At 45.5% G+C, this 16,712-nt stretch overlaps 1 long non-coding RNA gene and 1 pseudogene across 1 annotated transcript; both read left to right on the top strand.

The window, feature by feature from the left end:
• The first annotated feature begins 212 nt into the window (after positions 1 to 212).
• Positions 213 to 10,707, top strand: LOC124022829 (annotated as a pseudogene).
• Positions 10,708 to 12,123: 1,416 nt separating this feature from the next.
• LOC124022826 lies at positions 12,124 to 13,602 on the top strand. The gene is made up of 2 exons (XR_006836632.1): positions 12,124 to 12,630; positions 12,661 to 13,602. It is a non-coding gene; the product is annotated as an uncharacterized LOC124022826 (long non-coding RNA).
• Positions 13,603 to 16,712: the final 3,110 nt, after the last annotated feature.

Below are 16,712 nucleotides of genomic sequence, written 5' to 3'. Positions count from 1 at the left end.
TTTTTACCTCTCACACAAGCTTTAAGTAGATAATAATTTTCGTGGCGTTCCTTTACGTCATTTCTATGACAGATGTTTCTGTGGTCCACTGAAATCATCAGCATAAGGCTGAAGCCACGACCCAGAGCCATACTGACCAATCACTGATAGGAATAGGGGCGGGGTATAAACGACAACACGGTAGTATGACTTTTATATAGGCGGACGTCGGCAACGTCAAAAAAACTAGTTGAAGAGTCTTTTCAGACCGGAGTAGTCGGTTTGAGAAACAGCTATTAAGTCATAACAAAATTAATGCATTTCCGAACGGACATTTATTCGCATCGTCAAGTCATTTATTAATCGACATACTAAAGTTGTAAATCTACCCGAGGGTTTTTAACGGTGTAAATGGAGGAGAAGAAGAAAGACGGAGACCCGGAGATTCAGGAACACGGACCCGAACATTGGTTCTCAAAATGGGAGCGGCAGTGTTTGGCCGAAGCGGAGCAAAGAGAGTCAAACGAGGAGGAGGCCGACAACGACCAGGATAAATTATGGCATCTCTTCCAGAATTCCGCCACTGCCGTGGCTCAGCTCTACAAAGGTCCGAGACAAGACCAGAACTAAACTAACGTTTATTCGGATGTCACCCCTGCGCCTTGTTACTGAGCTTTGCTTATGCTACTCAGTCACTGTTAGTGGCGATGGGAAGTAGCTCATGTTAGCTACCTAACCAACTAGCCAACTAGCCAACTAGCTACCTAGCCAACTAGCTACCTAGCCAACTAGCTACCTAGCCAACTAGCTACCTAACCAACTAGCTACCTAGCCAACTAGCTACCTAGCCAACTAGCTACCTAACCAACTAGCTACCTAACCAACTAGCTACCTAACCAACTAGCTACCTAACCAACTAGCTACCTAGCCAACTAGCTACCTAGCCAACTAGCTACCTAGCCAACTAGCTACCTAACCAACTAGCCAACTAGCTACCTAGCCAACTAGCTACCTAGCCAACTAGCTAACTAGCTACCTAACCAACTAGCTACCTAACCAACTAGCTACCTAACCAACTAGCTACCTAACCAACTAGCTACCTAGCCAACTAGCTACCTAGCCAACTAGCTACCTAGCCAACTAGCTACCTAACCAACTAGCTACCTAACCAACTAGCTACCTAACCAACTAGCTACCTAACCAACTAGCTACCTAGCCAACTAGCTACCTAGCCAACTAGCTACCTAGCCAACTAGCTACCTAGCCAACTAGCTACCTAACCAACTAGCTACCTAGCCAACTAGCTACCTAGCCAACTAGCTACCTAGCCAACTAGCTACCTAGCCAACTAGCTACCTAGCCAACTAGCTACCTAACCAACTAGCTACCTAGCCAACTAGCTAGTAGCCAGTTTACCAGCTGATCAGCCGGTTAGCTAGCTACTGTACTGTAGCAACTGTTTGCCATCTTAAGTCAAGACATCCCGTAATTCTACTTTGCTTTTCGTTTTCTTTTGTGTGTTTTAGTAAATCAGAACACCTGAATGTATCTTTTTACGAAACAAAAACTATCTTAAACGGTTCCAGTAGTTTTCCCCTGACTGTTGTTCGCCAAAACGTCTTAATCTAGCTACCGTTATCGTCTATGAGCTGGTTAACGATAACTGCTATAAGCAACATAACCAGCTAGATAAGTTAGTTGGATGAGATGGCTATTCAGTCTTTTTGTTGTTGTTGTTGTTAAACTAACATGGTTAGTTTGTAAGTCGCTCTGGATAAGAGCGTCTGCTAAATGACTTAAATGTATTTTTTTTTTACATTACTTTATCCTATCCTAGGTATTCCTTAAAGGATACCTAAGGATAGGTATGTAAATGTAATGGTTTATACTGTTACCAGAGTTTAACCATCTGGTTGGAGAAACTGCGACCGAATGTCAGAGAAACAAAATGGCGACGGAAACAACAATCATCTCTGCGCGACATTCCCCTTGTGACAGATGGTGTCTTTTCACTGTTGCCTTTTTTTATTAGGTGTGTCTGGGACCTAATATTCACTTACCATAGATATACATGAACGTTTTTATAATATCCGTTTTGGTTTTTGTCTACAAATCAACGAATAACCCGAGTTGTTATAGCGATGCATAACTGAAAATTTCAACAAAATGGCGAAGATTTACTATTGGCTTTTTGGGGTTATTGATAGTAATTACCCGCTACTGTAATTACTTCTCATAGTTAATTATATATATCGTTAACCGTAGGTTCTTTAGTTACTAAGTATTTATAATATACGACTGCAACTTTCCTGCTGAAAGGGCATTTTTAGTTGTTGCGTTATGCACTCGTGCTCATAAACTGTCGAGTTGGCCATCTAGTGCTCACAGTTATTTTTATTCCAAAGCCCGCCTGCAACTCTAGATGCAAGACAAAATGGCGAATAAAAACAGTCTCCTGTAATCAAGACGCTTTCAGTCTCATGTGTTGCCTTGTATGTATCATGTACTACTAAAGTGGGAATACTGTACAATTCATTGGCGCCTAACTTGCTATTTATGTAAACTGTTGTCAACCAGGCTATTTATGTAAACTGTTGTCATCCAGGCTGTCTTAGTAGGAAATTCCAACAAACCTGTAATGTCCCTGGTGGTGTGTTGTCTCGACAGACCGAGTATGTCACCAACAGGGGGGGCTTTCTTTGTGGGTGCCGTTTCAGAACGCAGCCACAGCCGTGACCAACCTGTACAAAGGTAGGTGTCAGGGACACTCAAAAGTGTTTTCAGTTTCTTGTCTTCTAACTTGCTTTCACGACAGTATAGGATCATCGTAACAGTCTATAGGCTTTTCATTATTGTTCTGCTGTGGTCTAAGCATGTATTGATTTGCACTATAGCTGTGAAGGTACTTGGCCTACCACAGGGGTATGGTACTTCAGAAGACTCGTTGAAGGGTAGTCGGGACAGAGCTACATAGGTTGAGGACCAACGGCTCATCATCAAAGTCCATAGGCTTTCCTTTGTCATTCTGCTGTAAACAGGACATGTATTGATTAGTAGATAGATAGAAACTTGTAAACAATCAAGGGCCTCTTCTAGTCACCTGAGTATTGACCATTTCGCCATTTACAACCGTCCTGTCAAGTTCTGGTCCTGGAGAGCACAGCAGGGTATGCAGCCTAACTCTCAAACTCTAGTCGGTATTCTGCCTTCTCCCTACAGTTTTCAGCCACCACCTTCGCCAACGACTGGCTCATGTGAACTACAATCCCGACACTGTATTTTTTAAGGTTTGGAAAAGTCAATAATCATCGCTTGGATACGGCTGTGGAAACATATGGCCCTTATCTTTCATCAGTGAGAGAAACCACTGTAGCAGTTACAGATCCACACAGCTATGGCTGCCTCATCAAATGAAACTACTCTTGTGCTGCACTTCCCGAGTTATGCTTCTCAGGTGTTTCGGAGCACATAGCTAATTAGCACAGGTGATGGCCTCTGTAACATGGAGATACGGCCCTGTGGGAACCCTATAAAGGTGTGTATCCATTTTACCTATTTGATTTTTGAAAATTGATTTCTTGCTGATAGGAAAGATGTATAGTTTTGGAAGCATATAGACCTTAGCTCAAGTGATGCATGTTAATGTTCAGATTGAGTGCCGAGGCTCTGATCAAATCTCCCCCGTACAGAAGACGCCTCGGTCCAATAACTAATGTGTATTGGAACCGAGTCGTGTTCAACGGCTAGTTCCAGTTCAGCACTAACACACCTGATTCAGCTGATCATCAAGAGTCCCTGTGGATAGTTGAATCATGTGTGTTAGTGCTGGACTAGGACAAAAGCCTCCATACTCTGTGGCTCTCCAGGATCATGATTCCAGCATCTGTGCTGTCTGACTGGCAACCTCTGGAAGAGGGGGGGGGGGGGGCGCCTGCCTATAGTTCTATAGTGAACCGTCAACTGTTAGTCACAGGTTTCACTCAGGCTACGCAAAGGAACCTTCAACCAAGTCTCATCACAGGTTCTCTCTTTCTCACACACACACACACACACTTTCTCTCACACACACACACACACACTTTCTCTCACACACACACACACACACTTTCTCTCACACACACACACACACACTTTCTCTCACACACACACACACACACTTTCTCTCACACACACACACACACACTTTCTCTCACACACACACACACACACTTTCTCTCACACACACACACACACACTTTCTCTCTCACACACACACACACACACTTTCTCTCTCACACACACACACACACTTTCTCTCACACTCACACACACACACACACACTTTCTCTCACACTCACACACACACACACACACTTTCTCTCACACTCACACACACACACACACTTTCTCTCACACACACACACTTTCTCTCACACACACACACTTTCTCTCACACACACACACTTTCTCTCACACACACACACACACTTTCTCTCACACACACACACACACTTTCTCTCACACACACACACACACTTTCTCTCACACACACACACACACTTTCTCTCACACACACACACACACTTTCTCTCACACACACACACTTTCTCTCACACACACACACACACACACACTTTCTCTCACACACACACTTTCTCACACACACACTTTCTCTCACACACACACACACACTTTCTCTCACACACACACACACACTTTCTCTCTTTCTCTCTCACTTTCTCTCTCACTTTCTCTCTCACTTTCTCTCTCACTTTCTCTCTCACTTTCTCTCTCACTTTCTCTCTCACTTTCTCTCTCACACACACACACTTTCTCTCTCACTTTCTCTCTCACACACACACACTTTCTCTCTCACACACACACTTTCTCACTCACTGTCACCCACATTTCTTTCTCTTTCTGCCCCCCACCACACAGAGTCTGTGGAGGCCCACCAGCGTAGCTACGACCTAGGTATACAGATCGGCCACCAGCGTCGCAACAAGGATGTGCTGGCCTGGGTGAAGAAAAGGAGGAGAACCATCCGGCGAGAGGACCTCATCAGCTTCCTGTGTGGCCGGGCCCCACCCCCCCGGACCTCCAGAGCCACCCTCACCCCAGGACACAGGCTGACCATGGTCTCCCTAACCGGCCTCCCCGGCCCCTGAGACTGACTCCTCTGTGGAGGCTGACCTCCAGCCCTTCAGAGAGGCCATCGCACTGCATGGTAAATACACAAATATACAGTGGGGGTCTAAAATTGACAGCCTTGATAAAGGAGAGTAAAAATGACTGTATAAAATCAAACATTTGAGTACTGAGCTGTACTATATGGTTAAAAAATGAAGTTCCACTACCGGTCAAAAGGTTTAGAACACATACTCTTCAAAGGGGTTTTTCTTTATTTTTACTATTTTCTACATTGTAGAATAATAGTGAAGACATCAAAACTATAAAATAACACATTAAAGGAATTACGTGTTAAACAAATCAAAATATATTTTATATTTGAGGTTCTTGAAATTAGAGACCCTTTGCCTTGATAAACACCTTTACACACTCTTGGCATTCTCTCAACCAGCTTCATGAGGTAGTCACTTGGAATGCATTTCAATTAACAAGTGTGCCTTACGAGTACATTAGTGGAATTTCTTCCCTTAATGCATTTGAGCCAATCATTTTTTTTTATGACAAGGTATACAGAAGATATTTGGTAAAAGACCAAGTCCATATTATGTCAAGATCAGCTTAAATAAGCAAAGAGAAACAACAGTCTTACTTTAAGACATGAAGGTCAGTCAATATGGGAAATGTCAAGAACTTTAGTTTCTTCAAGTGCAGTCACAAAACCATCAAGCTCTATGATGAAACTGGCTCTCATGGGGACCGCCACAGGAATGGAAGACCCTGAGTTACCTCTGCTGCAGAGGACAAGTTCGTTACAGTTACCAGCCTCAGAAATTGCAGCCCAAATAAATGCTTCACAGAGTTCAAGTAACAGACACATCTCAACATCAACCGTTCAGAGGCGACTGTGAATCAGCCGCCATGGTTGAATTGCTTGCAAAGAAACCACTACTAAATGACACCAATAAGAAGAGACTTGCTTGGGTAAAGAAACACGAGCAATGGACATTAGACTGGTGGAAATTTGTCCTTTGGTCTGGAGTCCAAATTGGAGATTTTTGGTTTCAACCACTGTGTGTCTTTGTATTTGCTGTGTGGGTGATCGGATGATCTCCGTATGTGCATTTCCCACTGTGAAGCATGGAGGAGGTGTTATGGTGTGGTGGTGCTTTGCTGGTGATACTGAGTTTTATTTCAAATTCAAGGTACACTTAAACAGCATGGCTTCCACAGCATTCTGCAGCGATACGCCATCCCATCCGGTTTGGGCTCAGTGGGACTATCATTTGTTTTTCAACAGGACAATGACCCAAGGGCTATTTGACCCAAGAAGAGCGATTGAGTGCTGCATCAGATGACCTGGCCTCCACAATCCCCTGACCTCAACCAAATTGAGATGGTTTGGGATGAGTCGGACCGCAGAGTGAAGGAAAAAGCAGCCAACAAGTGTTCAGCATATGTGGGAACTCCTTCAAGACGGTTGGGGAAAAAAGCATTCCGGGTGAAGCTGGTTGAGATATTGCCAAGCGTTTGCAAAAATCTGTCATCAAGGCCAAGGGTGACTATTTGAAAAATCTCAAATTTAAAATCTATTTTGATTTGTATGAAACTTTTGGTTGCTACGTGATTCCATGTGTTATTTCATAGTTTTGATGTCTTCACTATTCTACAATGTAGAACATAGTAAAACAAAAAAAACTTGAAATGACACCGCCTGGTATAGAGGTCCTGGATGGCAGGGAGCTCGGCCCCAGTGACATACCTTAGGGTTAGGGTCAGAGGGCACATAGCACAGTAAATACACCTCTATTTCTAATGGTTAGGGTCAGAGGGCACATAGCACGGCACAGTAAATACACCTCTATTTCTAATGGTTAGGGTCAGAGGGCACATAGCACGGCACAGTAAATACACCTCTATTTCTAATGGTCAGGGTCAGAGGGCACATAGCACTGCACAGTAAATACAGATGCAGTGCATTTTAAAGTATTCAGACCCCTGATTCCCCCCACACACTTTTTGTTACGTTACAGCCTTCTAAAATGTATTAAATAATATGTCCTCATTAATCTACACAATACCCCATAATGACGTCACAATACCCCATAATGACGTCACAATACCCCATAATGACGTCACAATACCCCATAATGACAAGCAAAAACAAATTTTTCTTTTAAAATTTGTACTTTAAAAAATCTATTTACATAAGTATTCAGACCCTTTGCTATGAGACTCATTTGAGCTCAGGTGCATCCTGTTTCCATTGATCATCCTTGAGATGTTTCTATTACTTGATTGAAGTCCACCTGTGGTAAATTCAATTGATTGGACATGATTTGGAAAAGCACACACCTGTCTATATAGGGTCCCACAGTTGACAAGTGCATGTCAGAGCAATAACCAAACCATGAGGTCGAAGGAATTTAACTTAGAGCTCAAAAGACAGGATTGTGTCAAGGCACAGATCTGTTTAAGGGTACCAAAAAAATGTCTGCAGCATTGAAGGTCCCCAAGAACACAGTGGCCGCCTTAACTTATTCCATTTTTGGAACCACCAAGACTCTTTGTAGAGCTGGCCGCCCGGCCAAACTGAGCATTCGGGGAAGAAGGGCCTTGGTCAGGGAGGTAACCAAGAAACTGCTGGTCACTGACAGAATTCCTCTGTGGAGATTGGAGAACCTTCCAGAAGGGCAACCATCTCTAATATGCACTCTTCCAATATATGCCATTTAGCAGTGGCCAGATCCAAGAACTGACTTACAGTCATGTGCCATACATTCTACGTAATGACTGGACCATGAGAAACAAGATTCTCTGGTCTGTTAAAACGCCAAATTTTGGCTGGAATGATTTAGTCCTCCAACCGCTCTGTCCAAAGTTAGGGGAAAATTCACCTCTGCAGCACTCTTCCAATTAGGCCTTTATGGTGAGAGTGGCCAGATGGCAGAACATGCTGAGGGTGATGTTCTTCAGACTCTGACCATGAGAAACAAGATTCTAGGTATGAAAACCTATTGAATAAAAATCTTTGGCTGAATGACAAGTTATGGTCTAATGGTCTAATGCTGTTATCATCCCCATGGTGAACGATCTAATGGCAGTCATGATCTGATTGTCTAATGTTCTTATGGTCTAATGGTCTAATGTTGTTATGATCGAATGGTCTAATGTTGTTATCGAGGAAAGATGGTCTAATGTTGTTCAGAGACCTAAAACCTGCTCAGGACCAATGTTGATGGTTCACCTTCCAACAGGACAATGAATGTTGTTATGATCTAATGTTGCTTTGATCTAATGTGTTATGATCTAATGGTCTAATGCTGGACCAGGGGCTAATGGTTCATGTTCCAACAGGACAAGAACCGTTATGGTCTAATGGTCTAATGTTGTTTCGGAGAATGTTCAGATGACTTTAATGAAAACCTGCTCAGGACCAGGGTCGAAATGGCATTTATTCCATTATTAGGACAAGAACCGTCAAGATCAGGGAAAGATGGACAGAGCAAAAGTGTTCAGAGACCTTTAATGAAAACCTGCTCAGGACCAGGGGCGAAGGTTCACCTTCCAACAGGACAAGAACCGTAAGCACACAGCCAACGTAGGAGTGGCTTTGGGAAAAGTGTCAGTGTCCTTGAGTGGCCCAGCCGGAGCCCGGACTTGAACCCAACATCTCTGGAGTATCCGTGTTGGTCATTCAGAGGAGAGTCCTAAACTGCACCCTATTCCCTACAATCAGGGAGGGGCAACTTCGATGGGGGCGGGGCCTAAACAAATCTGAACTAGTCGAGAGGGGCTGCAGTGTCTCGCCAGTCTGCGTATCAATACCCCTTAACACACACACATTGCGAGGGAAACGTTTTTGGGCCCCGCTCTTGACAGCAGACAATGTTTTACATTTTTAAATTTCATTTTTTTTTTTGCAATTGTTGACTTTGCCATGGGGTGTAGAGAAAATGTTGCTGTTTTTTTAGATCAAGTTCACTGTAATTCTACACATTTTGCCATGTGGTTTTCATAATATATGAGTAATTCGACCATGATAACAAGTTTAGGTAACAGGCCTCAAAAACTAGCTTTGCAATCCCCCCCCAAAAAATGTTTTGCTGACATGGGCTGTTTCTATCAGTCCATAAGGAGAGAAACGGCTGAGGCACATCACATTTTGTAATTGCACGATGTGTATTCTACTATAAGTTGAATCTAGAGGTCGACCGATTATAATTTTTCAACGCCGATATGATTATTGGAGGCCCAAAAAAGCAGATACCGATTAATCGGCCGATTTTTTTTTATATATATAAAAAAATAGCACAATATATAGATATATAGATATATCTATAGATATATATCTATAGATATATATCTATAGATATATATAGATATATATCTATATAGATATATATCTCTATCGATATATAGATAGATAGATATCTCTATAGATATATTGTGCTAATTTTTTATATATATAAAAATCGGGCGATTAATCGGTATCTGCTTTTTTTCGATTTGGTCGATTTTTATATATATAAAAAAATAGCACAATTTATATAGATATAGATATATCTATAGATTTTAGATATATATAGATAATAAAAGATATATTAGCACATTATCTAATCTATCTTTTTTGGTCGATTTTTATATATATAAAAATTAGCTTATCTAATCTATCTTATCTATCTCCCCCCCCCCATTTGGGGATGTACCCCAGGGCCTGAATGCATCCTAGACTTTGTTTTGTTTTTCATGTCTTCTCTGAGTCAGGGTTCGAAGGTTGAGTTTGACCTTGTGGTGTTTTTCTTTCCTTCTCACCTCCCTACCTTACACCCCCCTCCCCCTCCAATCTGTCCTCTCCAGGTCTAAGTGGGGCTATGGCCAGCATCAGTGTTCGTTCCGGTACCCCAGGCTCTCCCACCCACGTGGGGGGTGCTGGTGGGGGTGGGTCGACCCCGGTGGGGCGTCGGCGTAACGGTCTCCATGATGTGGACCTGAACACTTTCATCTCCGAGGAGATGGCCCTGCACCTGGACGCTAACCCCAGGAAACGCAGCTCCGCCCAGTGCAATGACGTCATAACAGACTCCCCCACCCATAAACGCAACCGGATGATCTGATTGGGCAGCCCAGCCCCCGGGAGGGTTAAGAGACTTTTGTGGGGGGAGGGGGGGGTTGAGATCTTGAAAACAGACAGACTGAAGGATGTATGGCTGTGGAGTGAACCGGCGTTGGGGACTAAGGAGGCCTTCCATTTAGTTGAATGGGTGGTGTCCTCCTGTCCTTGTCTCCTTTCCTAGTTGAGAGCACTGGTCTAAACTGAAAGCATGCTTGTTGGAAACCTGTCATCCATCCTTCCTAACCCCTTTAGGCTGCATCTACACAGGTAGCCCAATTCAGATCTTTTTCCACTAATTGGGCCTTTTGACCAATCAGATCAGTTCTTTTCCCAGTAAATGGGCAACAGAACAGAATTGTGCTGTCTTTTGTAAACGCAGCCTTAGTGATCAGTGACCGTGAGGAAAGGAAGCGAGGACAGAAGGGCATCGAGGAGGTTGGGATGCAGCCCCCTTTCAGAGGAGAAATGCACTGTGCTGATTTGAAATAAAAAAAGAAGCCACTTGATCCTCTATACTTGTTGCTCCCCCTCTCTCTCCCCCCCCACCCCCCATCCTCACCCCTCCTCCCTTCCTAGGGAAACGAGGGCTGTGGAAGACGTGTTACTCAGTGAACTGGATGAGGTTTGATGCCAGAAGTGGTTCTGTTGGAGAGATGACTTCTCTGCTAGAATGCTTTGTGTTCGCACCTACACCCTCATCCTGCTCAGTGGACATCGATGCTGTCTGTGATGATGAGGAGGACCCTAGTCCCTACACCTAGACTTCCCTCACAGCACCTAGACATTTCCTGACCCTGTCCCAAATGACACCCCCTAGTCTCCCTACAGCACCCTAGTCCCTACACCACCCTAGCCCCTACACCCTAGTCCCTACACAGCACCTAGTCCCTACACAGCCCCTAGCACCCCACCACCCTAGTCTCTACACACCATCCTAGTCCCTACACAGCACCCTAGTCCCTACACCCTAGTCCCTACACAGCACCCTAGTCCCACACCATCCTAGTCCCTACACAGCACCCCCTAGTAGTCCCTACACAGCACCCTAGTCCCTACACAGTCACCACTCACCCTAGTCCCTACACAGCACCCTAGTCCCTACACAGCACCCTAGTCCCTACACAGCACCCTAGTACCTACATCATAGCCCCTACACAGCACCCTAGCCCCTACACCCTAGTCCCTACACAGCACCCTACACCCTAGTCCCTACACAGCACCCTACACCCTAGTCCCTACACACCACCATAGCCCCTACACAGCACCATAGCACCTACACAGCACCATAGTACCTACATCCTAGTCCCTACACAACACTCTAGCCCCTACACCCTAGTCTCTACACACCACCCTAATCCCTACACAGCACCATAGTACCTACATCATAGCCCCTACATCCTAGTCCCTACACAGCACTCTAGCCCCTACACCCTAGTCCCTACACAGCACCATAGCCCCTACACAGCACCCTATAGCACCACCTATCATAGCCCCTACATCCTAGTCCCTACACAGCACTCTAGCCCCTACACCCTAGTCTCCTACACACCACCCTAGTCCCTACACAGCCCCTACATCCTAGTCCCTACACAGTCCCTCTAGTCCCTACATCCCTACATCAGCCCCTACATCCTAGTCCCTCACAGCACCCTAGTCCCTACATCCTAGCCTCTACACCCACCCTAGTCCCTACACAGTCCCTACATCATAGCCCCATCCATCCCTACACAGTCTCTACACAGCACCACCACACCACCCTAGTCCCTACACACCATCATAGCCCCTACATCCTAGTCCCTACACACCATCCTAGTCCCTACATCCTAGTCCCTACCCCCTACTATATTACAGCATAGGGCCCTTTTTGAAAAGTGTTGCACTATACAGGGTGTTGTTTGGGAGCAGCCCTGGTGTCTCCGTGTCTAGTTGTGATGGCTGAGGGGCTGTGGGGTCTCAGGGCTGATTCTCCCAATAGCAGGCTGTTGTTATATGATTGTATCGGCTTCCACAGTCTTGACAACTGTGCTTCGGCAGTCATGTTAGTGCAACCAACCCGCAAGGGTCAGCGTCCCAAAATCGCACCCTATTCCCTAATGTGAAGTGAACTACTTTTGCCTACAGGTCACTCTGGTCAAAGTAGTCCACTGTGTAGGGAAATGGGGATGCTGTTTGCTGCACGAACCCCAGTGTTCAGGATCGTGTACCTCTGCTGCAGTTGGTTCATTTACACACCGCCTTGCTTCTTCTGTTCAGGTGTATATTTCAAAGTTCAGGAATGATCTGTGATACTTAACGCTGGGATGATATCTGACCTGTCGCCAGACTAACCCTCCGGTCAGGTGATGTCGCCAGACTAACCCTCCGGTCAGGTGATGTCGCCAGACTAACCCTCCGGTCAGGTGATGTCGCCAGACTAACCCTCCGGTCAGGTGATGTCGCCAGACTAACCCTCCGGTCAGGTGATGTCGTGTAGGAAACCTATAGGAAGGTAAACTATGATCACCGTTCACAGTGAGTAAATGTGATGCTCCCTAAACTTTCAATACATTTTTATTTTATTTGTATGTAAAAGATGGGACAGGTAAACGCTCCTGCAAAATAACCTGTGTTTCTACTCCACTACACCTCTGTCCCCTTCCGAGTACGTTGATGTTTTCGGAGTATTCTGTTCAGTGTGGTTGTGTTTTCACCATATAACCTGAGAGGGAATAATGATTTATTTTGCACTTAAGCCTCTTTCACATCTAAACTCATGTTGATCTTCCCACCGGAACCAAGCAGGCCGTCCAACCTCCACCTACAGGTCTTCAATTAGACACCACCACCTTCACCTCCCTCTAGAACCTGGGGGGAGGGACCACCTTCACCTCCCTCTGGAACTGGGGGGGGGAGACCACCTTCACCTCCCTCTGGAACCGGGGGAGGGGGTCACCTGCCACCAAACAGAAATGATTTGCTACTCTGTGCCGTAATGAACATGCCCCAAAACCAGAAGAGAAAGACTGAAATGTTTTTGCTACGTTGTGCTCTAATGAACATGCCCCAAACCAGAAGAGAAAGACCTGTCTTTGTTTTTAGTTTTTTTCCGTTGCAAAATGTTTTTCTATGCTGTGCCATACTGAACACCACCCAGAGTAAGAGATGTGGGAGGAGCTAAAGTGGAGGCCCCAGGAAACAAACTGACAGAATTGTTCTTGTCGTGAGCGAGGGGGGGGTCTAACATCCCAATGTCCACACTACTGTTTAGTATGCCGTATGAATGGCCGATCCAGTGCATCGCTCCATACTAAGTGATATTGTGACGTAGTCTGTCTTCTAATGGGTGTTCATTATTGACTTGTGTTGATGTGAAAAGATGCAGTTGCCTGACTATTAAAGCTGAAAGGGATAGTTTACCTGAATTATTAGAAAATGCTGTTGGTTTTCTTACCCTCTATAGACGAGGAATACAGCCAGCCATGCTTTGATTATTGTTTACATGTGCTGCGTTTAGTACCCCCCCAAAAAAAAAACTAATTGGTGCCGTTTCCAGTTGATAAACGGGGAGGGTTTTGGGGGTAAGTAAACGGGGAGGGTTTTGGGGGTAAGTAAACGGGGAGTTTTGGGGGTAAACGGGGGGGGTTTTGGGGGTAAGTAGTAAACGGGGGTTTTGGGGGTAGGGGGAGGGTTTTGGGGGTAAGTAAACGGGGAGGGTTTTGGGGGTAAGTAAACGGGGAGGGTTTTGGGGGTAAGTAAACGGGGGAGGGTTTTGGGGGTAAGTAAACGGGGAGGGTTTTGGGGGTAAGTAAACGGGGAGGGTTTTGGGGGTAAGTAAACGGGGAGGGTTTTGGGGGTAAGTAAACGGGGAGGGTTTTGGGGGTAAGTAAACGGGGAGGGTTTTGGGGGTAAGTAAACGGGGAGGGTTTTGGGGGTAAGTAAACGGGGAGGGTTTTGGGGGTAAGTAAACGGGGAGGGTTTTGGGGGTAAGTAAACGGGGAGGGTTTTGGGGGTAAGTAAACGGGGAGGGTTTTGGGGGTAAGTAAACGGGGAGGGTTTTGGGGGTAAGTAAACGGGGAGGGTTTTGGGGGTAAGTTTTGGGGGTAAACGGGGAGGGTTTTGGGGGTAAGTAAACGGGGAGGGTTTTGGGGGTAAGTAAACGGGGAGGGTTTTGGGGCTAAGTAAACGGGGAGGGTTTTGGGGGGTGTGTAAGTAAATCTCCCGCTGCCCTTTAAAGACGCCACACCCCGGGACACCCGCCGAACGCAGTAACCATGTCTGTCATAGAACGTTTTGGGAAAAACGTGTCGTACAGTACAAACGGTTCCACAACTCAGAAAACGTTGACGCGAACTGAACACACCCCTGGCTGTGGTCTCCTAATGCTAACGGTGTAGCATTATTGTCCAAACCCAATGCAACCAAGTCATCGCCCCCTGATATCCCTCACATTTCATGTCAGCCCGATTTTGTGTAATTTGTGTGAACTATCCCTTATGTGACAGATTGAGGTTGTTCCTAAACTCTGATCTAGGATCAGCGAACATGAACCCGTTTTAACCCTGATACAGAGCTCTAACAGTGCCACCATTTTACTCTCATACACACCTAAATATTTTGCGGTGCCACCTGGACTGTTTATTGAGGAGCACCAGTGAGCCTAGACAAACGAAGGGTTCTAGCTTCATTACCTACAATCATTTAGATTGGGCTCCTGAATTTCTTTGTGTTCCGCCTACATTTTTCAACTTGTAAATAAAGAAAATGTAAGTTAGCATGGAGCCCTGGCTTAACCAATAGGAGGTCAGAAAGCAGGACCCGTATTCACAAAGCTGATCCCAGTTATATATATATATATATGCCATTTAGCAGACGCTTTTATCCAAAGCGACTTACAGTCATGTGTGCATACATTCTACGTATGGGTGGTCCCGGGGATAGAACCCACTACCCTGGCGTTACAAGCGCCATGCTCTACCAACTGAGCTACACAGGACCTTCAGGATCAGTTTGACCTTTCATGAGTAAACATCATATAGACAGACAGGGGGCAGGGTCATACTCTGAGACACGTTCCTGATTGAAAACCAAGATGCAGACCTGATCAGAGATCAGTTCTTAGGGGCACTTCATCCTATCCTGATTGCTTATTCAAACCAAGAGGGAGCACAGTTGCCTGATCAGAGATCAGTTCTTTGGGCCACTTCGTCCTATCCTGATTGCTTATTCAAACCAAGAGGGAGCACAGTTGCCTGATCAGAGATCAGTTCTTTGGGCCACTTCGTCCTATTCTGGTTGCTTATTCAAACCAAGAGGGAGCACAGTTGCCTGATCAGAGATCAGTTCTTTGGGCCACTTCGTCCTATTCTGGTTGCTTATTCAAACCAAGAGGGAGCACAGTTGCCTGATCAGAGATCAGTTCTTTGGGCCACTTCGTCCTATCCTGATTGCTTATTCAAACCAAGAGGGAGCACAGTTGCCTGATCAGAGATCAGTTCTTTGGGCCACTTCGTCCTATCCTGATTGCTTATTCAAACCAAGAGGGAGCACAGTTGCCTGATCAGAGATCAGTTCTTTGGGCCACTTCGTCCTATTCTGGTTGCTTATTCAAACCAAGAGGGAGCACAGTTGCCTGATCAGAGATCAGTTCTTTGGGCCAAACCAGAGGGAGCTTCTGATCAGAGATCAGTTCTTTGGGCCATTCTGGTTGCTTATTCAAACCAAGAGGGAGCACAGTTGCCTGATCAGAGATCAGTTCTTTGGGCCACTTCATCCTATTCTGGTTGCTTATTCAAACCAAGAGGGAGCACAGTTGCCTGATCAGAGATCAGTTCTTTGGGCCACTTCATCCTATTCTGGTTGCTTATTCAAACCAAGAGGGAGCACAGTTGCCTGATCAGAGATCAGTTCTTTGGGCCACTTCGTCCTATCCTGGTTGCTTATTCAAACCAAGAGGGAGCACAGATCAGAGATCAGTTCTTTGGGCCACTTCATCCTATCCTGATTGCTTATTCAAACCAAGAGGGAGCACAGATCAGAGATCAGTTCTAAGGGCCAAACGGGTACCCTATTCTCTACATAGTGCAGTGTTTCAGACCAGGACACATGGGGAGGTAGATATGGCCTAGGATCAGTTTGACTTTCAGATCTGAGACACGTTGTGAATACTCTATATGGTGACCAGGATGGCAGGGTAGCCTAGTGGACTACTAACCGGAAGGTTGCAAGTTCAAAGCCCCGAGCTGACACGGTACAAAATCTGTTGTTCTGCCCCTGAACAGGCAGTTAACCTACAGGACGGTAGGTTTTCAGTCCAACCCTCTTCCTGGAGATCTACCGTCCTGTAGGTTTACAGTCCAACCCTCTTCCTGGAGATCTACTGTCCTGTAGGTTTTCAGTCCAACCCTCTTCCTGGAGATCTACCGTCCTGTAGGTTTACAGTCCAACCCTCTTCCTGGAGATCTACTGTCCTGTAGGTTTTCAGTCCAACCCTCTTCCTGGAGATCTACTGTCCTGTAGGTTTACAGTCCAACCC

Source organism: Oncorhynchus gorbuscha, unplaced genomic scaffold, assembly GCF_021184085.1.
Source record: "Oncorhynchus gorbuscha isolate QuinsamMale2020 ecotype Even-year unplaced genomic scaffold, OgorEven_v1.0 Un_scaffold_1444, whole genome shotgun sequence".
In the NCBI taxonomy this organism is placed as follows: Eukaryota; Metazoa; Chordata; class Actinopteri; order Salmoniformes; family Salmonidae; genus Oncorhynchus; species Oncorhynchus gorbuscha.
The sequence above is the reverse complement of the archived record's forward strand: the minus strand, read 5'-3'. Positions and strand labels throughout refer to the sequence as shown.